Source organism: Papaver somniferum, chromosome 7 (genome assembly GCF_003573695.1).
Source record: "Papaver somniferum cultivar HN1 chromosome 7, ASM357369v1, whole genome shotgun sequence".
NCBI lineage: Eukaryota > Viridiplantae > Streptophyta > Magnoliopsida > Ranunculales > Papaveraceae > Papaver > Papaver somniferum.
This window is the reverse complement of record NC_039364.1, coordinates 36441603-36454275: the sequence shown is the minus strand read 5'-3', so window position 1 is coordinate 36454275 and position 12673 is coordinate 36441603. Positions and strand designations below refer to the sequence as shown.

The window sequence follows — 12673 nt, the reverse complement described above, 5'->3', positions numbered from 1 at the left end:
CAACAGGAGGCAGAAGTCGAGAAGTTGTCCCAGGAGTTGAAGATGAAGCAGGCGGCTCTTCAAAGCATGAAGGACGCTTTCTCCAAGAAGAACGAGCCTTTGCTAGGAGATTTTCCTTGAATGTTTTTATTCTTCTGAACTTCCTTTGCTTAGGTTTTTTTTTTTGAAAGGCAAACGAAACGCCTGGTTTATGGTTTGATATTTTTGGACTGATAGATAATTGTTACCTATGATGGTTTTGGATTATTCCTTGAAATGAATTTTAGAATAATGTCGTTTTGGTCATGATTGTTAGAAGCATGCATATTCCAGGAGAGTCATGGAACCGTGATTGTTGTATGATGGTAGAAAGGATGGGATGAAATGGGGGTAACGTGGCTATTGGTTTCTATTATCAACGTGAAAACTTGAAGTAGTAGATTATGTACTTTGTATGACATGACTTACTCTCTTTTAGGGTCCCCCAACAAAATGGATCTTCCGGGCGTAAGTCTGAGTTTTATGGGCGACGTCATTGTGACTGTGAGAAGTACCCAGTTATTCGTCATCGTGTAATGACTGACCACCGAGCCATTGAAACCTGTGAGGATCGTTTGCATCTACCATCCTGATGTCCGGGTTGAAGAATGAAATTTGGAATTGGAGACTGATATTGTAACCGAGAGATTAATCTCCCACTGTGGTCGCCAATTGTTTGTGGGTGAAAAACTGTTTCTGCTGATTTCGGTAATTTCGTGTGTGTAGGTGAGAAACGAGTCTAAACCCTAAACAATGTACTGCATGGGAGTACTTTTGATTCGAGAGATCAATTTGTACAATCCTGGCCTAAACCAAGAAATGGTCGTTCCAGGATTGCTTCGGTCACAAAGTGAAGGAGAAGGGTTGGTCTTAGGGAGGGAAGCGAAGAAAGTATTGAGACCAGAATAATTGATTCTATAAGTGTGGGTGTTTCGTGACTTGTATCAGATATTCGAATTGGCTAGCTTAATGAAAAGCTATCAGATGATTTATGGATGTTGTATTCTTCTCATGAACAAAACTTGTTTTTGGTGTAAAATAGGTGAGACCTATTTATACAAGTTGCAACAAAACGTACCCCTGGTCTCGTGGGAAGTGGAAACGATTTAGTGGTGGAAGAAGGGAGTAACGGGTAACGCCTGGAATTTATGTTCCCATAATGAAGGATATGTTTACACCATTATTTCTTGCCATTACTAACCGCTCCGCTTTATGACACTTTCTGTAATGGGTGTATTGCACGCCGCATGCTGTAAACCGCCAGACCAATATCCTGATGAGTATCCCCCAGTTTGTGACATGTTTTGATGTCTCGAGTGTTTTCGTGGAAAACATGTAGCACTTTTCTACGTGTGGAAAGTTTAGAATTGAGAGGCTTTTCGTAGGTAAATAACATATGTGATGCTAGGCTCGTTTTGGCTAGTCGAAGTGGCGCCAATAGTAGAGCATGGTGGCATGCCAGTAGCTTCGGCACGGTGGCATGTTAGTGGCCGTGGCACGGTGGCATGCCAGTGGCCGAGACACGGTGGCATGGCCAAAGTTTAATATTTGGCTCTGTGACTAAAGTTAAGGTTTGGCGGCACGGCCAAGGTTAGGGCTTGGCGCCGTGGCCAAGGGTAGGGATTGGCGGCATTGTCGCTCAAAAGTTGCCACAAGCCCGTTAGTTTGGTGGCGAACTTGGATGGCTGAGATTGCATCTCAGGAGGAAAGATATATGTCGATCATGGCTACCTTCAATTGGCAGTGGCGCCTTCAACTCGTGTTAGCGGCATGCGGCATGGCTGGCATGGCTCGTGCATGCCTTCGACGCGGCTGTGTAGCCATAGCCATTGAAACCTTGGCACGTCGGTGTGGAAATCTTGCTTAGGTTTTGGCTTGTTGAAACCCTAATTAGCCTATGTAGCACGTCGCATGGGGCGAGTGGCCATGTTTGGCGTGTTTGGCATGTGTGCCTGGCATGTGCGTTTTTTGGGAAACCAATTGGCTTTGCGGCCATCCAGCGCGGTTTTTTCATCATTGTGGCGAGTTTAAGGTAACCTGATTGGTTAATGTAAGAGGGCCGGCCAGGCATGGGCGTGGCTACATTTCTTTGTGAGTGTGGCGGATTTTAAAGCGACCTGATTGGTCGATAGGAAGTGGGGCCGACAAGCTAGGGCGTGGTCACACTTCCAGTGCGTTGTGGCAGATTTAATCGCTTTATTTTGTCTAAGCATAGTTTTTTCGACCAACGGGGTCCAGTGTACTGCGCGAGACGTGAAACCCTAATTTTGCAAATTAGTCAGGTTTATGAGTTTTTATAAGGTATCACAATAATCGGATGGATTTTGTATGCTGCCACAAAAATCCTTATCTACAGAATGCAGTGTGCTTTCCGTCTGAGCATTTCGTGCGATAGCCTTAACTTTGGTACTTGGAGGTTCATGCTACTCCGCTGCGAGTGAACATAAATCCGTCATGCCATATCGATATTAAGGGTTTTACCGGGGAACACAACACAGGAAAGTACTCAGTGAGTCTTGCATTGGCGAGGTGCCGAAATTTACAGAGTGTCTGGGATGGTTGCTATATTCGCCAGTCTGGATAAATTTCATGTAAATATATTCAATGGCTCAATAAATATGTCGGTGAAGAGGTTAGCACTCACGGCACCGTTTCCTTGCAGAGTGACGTCAGATGCAAGGTTTTACGATCTTAACCCTAAACTAAAAACCACCGTTAACAACTGCAACTCTATCCCACTTCACCTGTAACAGCTCATACATCTCATATCCACAACCACCAACATGACAACATTCTTCTTACCATCAAATTCACTAAATCGACACCCTCATCAATTCATACAGATTCAAACACCATTTCATCTCATTCATACTTCACCAAATTCATTATCTGCAACTCGTATACAACTTATCCATTTTTATACACAACCCTATAACCTACAAACCAACATCACCTGCAATTCCATCTCAGCGCAAGCAACACCTTCAACTTCACATCAAACATAACAACAACTAAAACTCAGTTCATTGCACAATCAAATATAACAACACCAGCTCTAAAGTTCAATTCCTATATCAATCCAACCTTTAACAGTACTTTGTAATTCAATACAATCCAAACTGTAATTCCAACTTCATTCTATATCCATCTAAATAGTTATCTCCACATTCATATAAACTCAACCATGAAACGGAATAACCTTACCTACTTTTGAGAAAGAATAATTACCTCAGAATGGTTTCATTCCAACAAATTGAGAAACTCCCCTTTCTTGCTTGACTTGATTCAACAGGCCATCTTAAGACAACAACAAACCCACCGGTTCAGTTCAATCAACAGCAACAACAGCAACTTTACTCCATCTCCTGAGCTTCAACTACAACCACAGCTAACTCCAATTCTTCAATAAAATCTTTGTTCTTCCATTTATACATCTTCTCGATTCCTAATTCTTATCTCAGCAACAACACCACAATCTAATTCTCCATACAACTCTTGAAATCCTTTGAACCCTAATTCAATTTACCAGAACCTCTGATTCCTAAATTCCTCAAATCAACGAAACTATCTTCTCCGTGTTATAATCATGAAACCCATACTTACTTCCATCTTAACCATCACCAAATCGAACTTTTAATTCCTTCCTCTCTGAGGTTGTCATGAGAAACCCTAATTCTTCGATTCATCAATGAATAAACTTCAAAACTATAATTAAACGTCAACCCATTCAATCCCCATCCATCAGGAACTCAATACACTAATCAATTCCATGAAACCTCTATCAAACTTCATCCTTCAGAAAACCCTAACTCTGATTCATCTTTTCTTCTTCATCAACAACAACCTCGACTCCTCCATCATCTATACAACTCATAACCTGATTCTCATCAATCAATTTTTACTCATCACTCTCAAATTCTCGATTTAGAAACGACTGGAGGAAGAATAAAGAAGAAGAGAAGAAGAGAAGAGAAAGAGAACAAGAAGAGTAAATAAAGAAGAATGAAGAAAAAAAAGAAAAGAAAACGAGTTTATCATCTCTCTGGATAAGGCCGACCAAAAATATTAAAGGTACCCATCACTTGGATATGGGCAGCCAATGTGGCTAAACGCCCTTCAAACAAATCTGATGACATCTTCTTCGTCCGGTATTTGATCGACACGTTCGAGTAGTCTAATCTGCGTAACTTTTCGAGATCTTTCTAATGATACTAGTTTCGCATCTAAATCGTTGTTAGATTAATTTCTATTAATAAAAATCTATATTAACTAATCGAGTCATTAGCGGCTAAATCGTCATTTGACTGGTCTAATAGCGTTGACGAAGTTGAGGGTCTTTATAATAACCTACTCAAGTATTCAAACGGGTACGCATACCTAAGTATCCGGACTTGGTATGGGTTCACCAATATGCGAACGGGTACGCATACTGTCGTACACCACCGAACTCAGTTGAATTCCCAGACTTGAACTTACGGCGGTACGCATATGGGTATGCATACTAAGTTCCCAGACTTCAACTAACCAACCAGTACGCACACAGGTATGCATACTATGGTTCCCAGACTTGGAATAACTTGCAACAGTTAACATACGTACACATACTGTGTTATATCTAATCAATGGTTAATTGTTTTAAACTCCCATTTCAATCATTCAAACATTCTTAGAAGACGGGAATAGCTGTCTCACACAAACTATTAGCTTCAAAGCAATTCTCAAGTGATCAAATGATCAATACAAAACATTATAAGTCTACAGCAAATGACTGCCTCACACAAATCATATAAGATGTTACCAGGCGATTTTCACATGATCATCTTTTGATTTTCGTCAAGAATATAAGATCAACTTGTTTAAATCGAAAGCTTACCAACACGTATTTCGATAAATATGTAAGCGAGTTAAACTCAGCTTGAAATATCAAATGTGTATAATCGAAGTCTATATAGCTATACAACTTTTGTCTCAAATAGGAGATCGAGTAGATAGACTTTTGAGTGATAGATGAGTCCAAGTCTCCACATATCTTTTGTTGTGAAGTTCCACAAGCTCCCCTTAGTAGTTCTTCGGCTTCAATCGATGAACACCATGAAGTCTAAAGCTCAACTACATATTATATCCTAATCCGAGACTTAGTTATAAGTAGACTATAAATCAAGACTTATAGTTTTGGAAACTAAACTTGAAAAACAAAGCTTGAGATAGCAACGCTTGCAAGTTCGACCGAGCAGTGAACTAACACAAGCTACAGTGGTTTTTGGATAATATTCTAAAGTAATTATTGTATTCAAGAAGATTTCTTATTGGTTTCTGATCTTTGTGATTTACTTCGTCCACACACTTGATCAGCTGGGATCCGACTTAACTTTGTTTACCTTTTGATAGACATTTTATTGTTATTCGTATAGATCGACAATCTATCATTTGGTGGTCTTCTACAGGATCCAAATCTGATATATTGTAAACCTAGATCTGATTATCTTGATAATCTAGACCTTGGTTGAACCAACTAAGAAAATGAGTTTATTAGATTAAACGAAATGAAAAGACGAGGGTACCCAAATATACCTCAATCTAAAACTTTTCCACCTATAAGTCCTTTCTCCGAAAGTGATTGTGTATGAACTGAGTCGAGACAATACAACTAATCGGTTCACAGTTCGTATGATCGTCTATGGAAAGGAGATCGAGACAACACAACAACGAAGTATGCTTACTTGATAAAAGGTTCGGACTTAACCAAACACAATAAAATTGCTATCAAGTAAATAGGAGTTAACGTTTGTGTATTTATTTCTAATTACAATAAAACAATTATAATTGTGGAAATACAAAAGTAAAAGACACAACAATATTTTGTTAACGAGGAAACCGCAAATGCAGAAAAACCCCGGGACCTTGTCTAGAACTGAATATCTCAGGATTAAGCCGCTATACAAAATATAAACCAACTACGTATAGTTGAGACCAAGCAACTAAACCTATAGTTCACCTAGTTCTATCTGTATCCCTGCGCCTCCAACTTGCAATAAGTCACGCACTTGGAACAATTCCTTTGGTTCGCATTCCAAACAGTAAAGGAACAACAAATCTGTTCGGTAACAACTCTTTTCAACCAAGTGATATGAGTTCGACAAAAGGCTCTTCTGTTTATCCCAATAAACTCCTTTGTCAGGTCCTTAGATCTATCCAATAATAACTACCAAAGTAATTGTCAAGATTTTACAATCAATACTTTGAATCACAAAGAATTGTATTGATACCGATCTACTCAACTAATCAATCAAATCTATCACAAAGATAAACCGATTATAGTTGGATCCTTTTCCAGCCGAAATAATATTGTGCACACTAAAGATTATGAACCCAAATATCTTATTTGTCTTCAAATCTTCTTTGATCTTCAATAAACACCTGCACACAATCAAATTGAATCTCTTGTGATCAATCACACACGGAACGGAGTCTGTTAACAATGGATTATCACAAGACGTCTTTAGATCTACAAACAGTCTAAAGATCCCCGTCGAAACTTCGATCTAGTTTGAGTGAATCTTATATCAGAAGAGAAGATTCTCAAGCCTAAACAAACTAGGTGAAATCAAAGTTAACAATAGTCAATCAAATCAATTGAAAACTAATAATAAACTGCAATTATCTAGTTTCCCACTAACGGTACTAATAGAGCTTCTCAATCCCAAAGAAGTTTTTAAACCGAGCGGTCGTAAGAGATTTCGCCTAATTAGGTTACTTTCCTCTCTGAATAGGCGGCTCCACCAGTAACAACACAACTAGGTAGTTTTGCTGGCTCTGAGGATTAGTTTGCTTGAAATGCAAACTTCAATATTTACAGACCAAGGAAGTTTGGACACCAAGGAATTTCCAAAACCGAAAATATTCTTAAGTTTTGCAATATATTTCCAAATTCGGTTTCCATAATTCCTGGAAATGCTTTGTCCAAATAATGACCGAAATCTCAGTAGAAAATCTCCAATTATTAAATGCACATTACCAATTTTTATTTTCTAAATATATGCATTTTAATTGCTGGAAATTAAAAGCATATAAAACTAAAAACCTTAATTAAAAGATTCTCAATTTATTTCGATCCGGGATTCTCCTTTAGCTATTAAAGAATATCTTTGAACAATAAAAGATAAGCGTTACTGCACATGTTCAAAGTATGTCGACATCTTTACTTAGTAAATCCTTTTTCGTATTTACTATCTTGGAACCGATTTGCCAAACTTCCAAAACGAGTTTAGAATTGGTTCATCTTACTTCCAAGAACTATGTGATTGATTATCCTATCAAATCACCAAACATAGGTTTCACGGTTCTACCAAAACAAGTTTCGGTTCTACCTCCATGTGGGTACTAGAATTAGTCACGCTAGTTACCAAAACTTGGTTGACTAGGTACTAGGATCGGTTCCCATATATATATGGTATCTATCTTGTTTTTGGTGCACATGTCTATAGGATCGGTTCCCAATAACTAAAAACGTGTTGCAAATGTTCATAGGATCGGTTCCCAATAACTAGAAACTTGTTTCACCTCTTACAAGGATCGATTCCCCTTTTGTGATCGGTTGAACCTCTTACTAGGATCGGTTCCCCAATGACTAGAGTTTGTCATACCAATTACAACAAATCGATCATACCATCTCAGGTGATTACTTAAGATCGGTTTCACTAGTAAAAGTCATACCAATACAAAAGTCAGGCCTTGTGAATAGTTTTACCAAAAACATAAGCAAGTCATGAGAGGTTATACTAAACAATCATATTGGTAATTCAAAAGATTTGCAATGAATAAAAAATACCAATAAGCCTAGCGATTTCCCTTTTGATTCACAAAACAAGTTTATGAATGTACTTCCTTTAAACGAATGTAAAACGATGTTTCCTAGGACGAAATCTTCGCCTCATACCCATACATAATCACAATAGAATTCATACGATTATGTCGATGTCTTATATACGAAGTTCAAAAGATAAGCGTTATACTTCGTATTGTATTCCTTAATACTATGTCTAACTAGAGTATAATCATTCATAGCTTCGCAATTATGTTTTCAATATGCACGACTTGAAAAATACGTTAAGGAATGAAACAGTTCAAGTCAAATATTACTAAACTCAAGTGGAAGGATGATGTCATCATTGTAGCTCCTTACTTCTTCACATTCTTCAAGTCTTCTCGTAATACTTGTAATGTCTCATATCCTAATACTTTCAAGCTAACCTATATGAAGTTGACTCTAGTAAATAACCAAGCGACTCTTTAAATGAATTTTGGCTCACTAAAATATGACAACCAAACTTGACATACCAACGCTTGGTGGGTTAACCGAGCTATGCTCTAACACGAAAGAACCTTTGTTTGACTCAACTAAATCTCTGATTTAATTATTGAGATTGATAGAGCAGTTACTGAATAAAAATCAGTCCTTTACTGTTTCGAAATACGATCCAAATTAGTTGAGTGTAAGAAGTCTTCACGACTGGTGAAACAACTTAAGACAGTGGAATCCATCTTAGGGATCACATGCATTGGACTAATTGGCTGCAGGCACAGGGATACTAAGGAAACTAAGTAATAGGGTTAGTTTACTTGGTCTCAACTATACGAAGTTGGTAGTAGTCTTTGTATAACGGCTTAATTCTGAGAGTATTCAAAACTGGACTAGGTCCCATGGTTTTTTTGCATTTGTAATTTCCTCGTTAACAAAATCTTGTTGTTTTCTTTTGCTTTAGTTACCGCATTATAATTATTATTTGATTTATTATGTTGATAAACTAGTGTCAAATTACCTCTTTTACAGAGTTTGAATGTGCCAAGACTTAACAAATTTCCAAGTTTTTCTTAAGTACCGGCATGTTCGAAAAGCGTAATATCAATGTCGGCACTCAGAATTTTCAAAATCCCAAAAATTGCAGAGTTTTGGCATTGAATGTATTTTGGCCTACCATGCCGGCAGTCCGTAACTCCAGGTGAAAAATATTTCTGTCTGAGTATCGGCACTTTTTTTATTCTACTTCCAATGCCGGCACATTTACTAATATCTCTGGATGTTTTTCAGCATTTCCGGCACTGTTTCAAAAGGTAAGTTATGCGCAGGCACCTAAGTCTCGGCATTGTAATAATGAAACATAACCATGTCGTCATTGGCACCAAAATATAATGTTTGCAATTCACACATCCAAAAAGAAAACAAAATGTTGTGTATTAGTGAACCACATATATCTAAATTACTCATCATCGCTTCCACACGTATGAAGTTGCATCTCCTCCTCTTGGAGAGGTTTCTTTGATAAGGCCAACACATCCCAAAATTGGTGATTCTCCTCATACAATGCCATACATCCCTTCCAGATATTGGGATCACTTCGGTCTGGACTGTAGTTGAACCCCAATCAATCTCACACTGATCCAAGGTACAGTTGCGCTCCTACGTCTCTGATCCCAACAGGATACTACGCACTTGATTCCCTTAGCTGATCTCACCCACAACTAAGAGTTGCTACGACCCAAATTCGAAGACTTTAATAAACAAATCTGTATCACACAGAAAAGTCTACGGTAATAGATAAATCTATCTCCCACAGAAATACCTACGAGTTTTTGTTCCATCTTTTGATAAATCAAGGTGAACAAGAACCAATTGATAAACCAGACTTATATTCCCGAAGAGCAGCTTAGTATTATCAATCACCTCAAAATAATCATCCTTGTTTTTAACCATCCCACAAACAGGTGGCAATGGACAATTTTCCTTGAGTTTTAGAATAACGAAATGATTACCGTTCACGAACGCCAAAACAACTCTTCTCTTCTTAAGGGATCCTTCGCATTTTTTCCACTTTGGTGTAAATGTTACTTCTACGGTGGGGGTAAAATAATGAACAACACAATTAAGTGTATCCGCTACTAGATGCACACAAAGCGGCATTCTCATCCAATATTCAGAAGAAAGAAACTTCATCTCCTGCTCGGGTCCTAGCACTTGAGAATACATATTATCAAACCCCTCTCCTTTACCAACCAATTGCTCATAAAAGCTCATATTTTTCACAAGTTGTTTGGCCATCCTCTTTCTAGCATATCTGCATGGTGTCATTCCTCTACTAACCGTCGTATTGAAGATTCCTAATTGTTCTGTCACGACATGATAGCCACAATTTCCATCTCCATCGACATCATCCGTATACACAATAAACTCGCGAATAGTCTCAGGAAGTTAGTCTACGTAAGACTCTATCTTGGTATGGTAATGTCTATAAGTCCTACCTTTTTTGGAATCCTTAAACATCTTCATATTATCAACTTTTAGCTTAATTATATCCATTCCATCCTCTGCAATCTCTACATTTCCAATGTCTTTAGTATGTGTTGGGAGTCCGTACTTCCTTGGCCTACCCCTTCGCCTCGGAACCGAAACTACATCAACTTTGGTCGTGCCTACGGATTTCCCACCATCGTGTGGTTGTTGACTAGATATGGGTCGCTTACCTTTGCTATCACTTATTTTTGGGGCGGCTTCGAAATTTTCACCTTGATTTATTTGACTTGATGTAGGTTCCTTATTCGGCCTTCCCTTTTTGTTTGGCACCCCCGCCTCGTCACTTTGTTTTTTCTTGGTTGCTTGATGTTTCACTACACCATTTTTCTGGAATCGCAACTAAAATTCGTAACGGCCCAGCAGCCGTTACAAATTTTCCTGTTACAAATAACTGTTACAACCTAGATGTAACAGGCTGAAGCCGTTACGAATTTTTTTCCAGATTCGTAACAGGGTGTCCCTGTTACGAATCGTAACATGCTAATTTTTAACGTGTGCTAATCACACGCTTGGTCACACTAGAGCCGGTAACATGGGTTTATTGTGTGCGTGTCATTCAGTTGTGTGCCGTTTTTTCCCACCCAACTTTGCTTTTGCTTGAGGATAATTCCTCCCCTGAAGAGATAAGGGATATTTCATCCAATACCATCGACCAAGCTCACCATTTCTTTTTTCCCTTTCTCTCTATCTTTTCTCTTCTCATCGCCTCCCCTGTAGAGATTGGGGTTTAACCAGTTTCGATATGTTAATTCAATCATATGATAAATCGATCAAAGAGACTAGAGATTAGAGTTTTACAACAGTTTCGATCTGTTTTTTCAATTATAATTTTTTTTCCATTTGGGGTTTTCATTATTCGCGTTAATTCAATCGTTTGTTTTCTTTTCATTAGAGTTTTCATTTTAGGGTTTTTTTTTATCTGATAAAGCTTATATGATTTCTTTTTCTGAAATCATTTTTAGAGTTTTATCTGTTGAAGAACTTGAGAGGTATTTACTTCATCATTTGTCAAATCAAATTTTAGGGTTTGAAAGATATATGGTTTGAAGTATATATACTAATCTGATTTTCTGATTTCATTTTAGGGTTTGAAAGATTGAATTTGAAGAACTAAAGTTGAAGGTATATGAATTGATTTGTTTAATTTCTATTTTAGGGTTTCAGTTAGTATGAATTGCATTGTTTAATTTCAGAGAGATGAAGTTAGGGTTTGGAAATCGATTGAAGGTTCAATTTTGTAATAGATAAGAAGAAATGAAAGACTTGGTTTGGTGGTTTGAGAGGTGAATTGTTGTTTTGAACTTTGATTAGAGACAAGGAATTGGAAATTATTTTCTGGTTCTGAGTATAGATGATGGTGATTAAGATGAAATTGATGGTTAGTGGTTGAAGTGATGATTCAGAAGTTCAATTGAGTCATAACAAGGAATCAAAATCAACTACTTCAATCTAGCTAGGAATTTGATTTAAGGTAAACTGTCTTTACCTCATAAAAGCATGTTATGTTAGGTGACTAGTACCTGCAAGGCAGTAACTAGAAAATTAGAAAATGTGGACACGCGAACACAATAGACTTTATAAATGTGAAATATATTTATTATGAAGTAGCTGCTTTTCTCCAGACGGATACATGCTTCCATGTATTATCAATACTTAGATGCCGACCACTCCGTATTTGAAGACCCGTGTTCCTATTAAAGTTGCTGCTAGCTTTGCAGCACCACTGGTAGTGATTCTGCTTACCTTGTTCAGTTAACAATGTGTTACCCTGTGACGGTACTAATTTTTACTTTTTTTAATAGAGACAGATGTCGCCATTATTCCCAGGGTGTACTATGCTAGGTTGTTGTTTGAGTCCAGTGATGCCGCACTTTAATGCTTGAGTTTTTCTAATTCTTCTGCTTAAGTTCTTTTGAAGTTTTCATGTTTCAAAGTTGTTTGGTTTTGTTTTCCATCCCTTTTGATGTAGTTTGGGTGCCTCCTTTTTTTTTGAAGGGCTTGTAGAATATAGAAGATGTTCCTTCTTTTCAGAAAAGTTTGTGAAACCGTATGAGCAAGAAGCTCCTGCATTAATGAAGGTATTCCAAGGTAAGTTGAGTTGCCAGGTGATATTTCTGAAATGAGGATTTGTTGAGATGAATACAGGGTATGTGTATTATCTGAACTTGGCGTTCTTGTGTGTGTTTTATTTCTGCCATTTATTTGCAGGGTTCAATACTTCCTATATCTGACAAGTTTAGCTCCATTGGTTCTCCTTATAACTGCATTACACATTAAATTTTTGGTGCAGGATTGGATTACTTATTC

General features: G+C 37.8%; 1 long non-coding RNA gene across 1 annotated transcript; it reads right to left on the bottom strand.

The window, feature by feature from the left end:
* Window positions 1–2456: 2456 nt before the first annotated feature.
* On the bottom strand, window positions 2457–4001 carry LOC113296986. Its single transcript, XR_003333234.1, has 2 exons — window positions 3247–4001; window positions 2457–3006 (listed from the first exon to the last, which is right to left on the bottom strand). It is a non-coding gene; the product is annotated as an uncharacterized LOC113296986 (long non-coding RNA).
* Between the last annotated feature and the right edge of the window lie 8672 nt (window positions 4002–12673).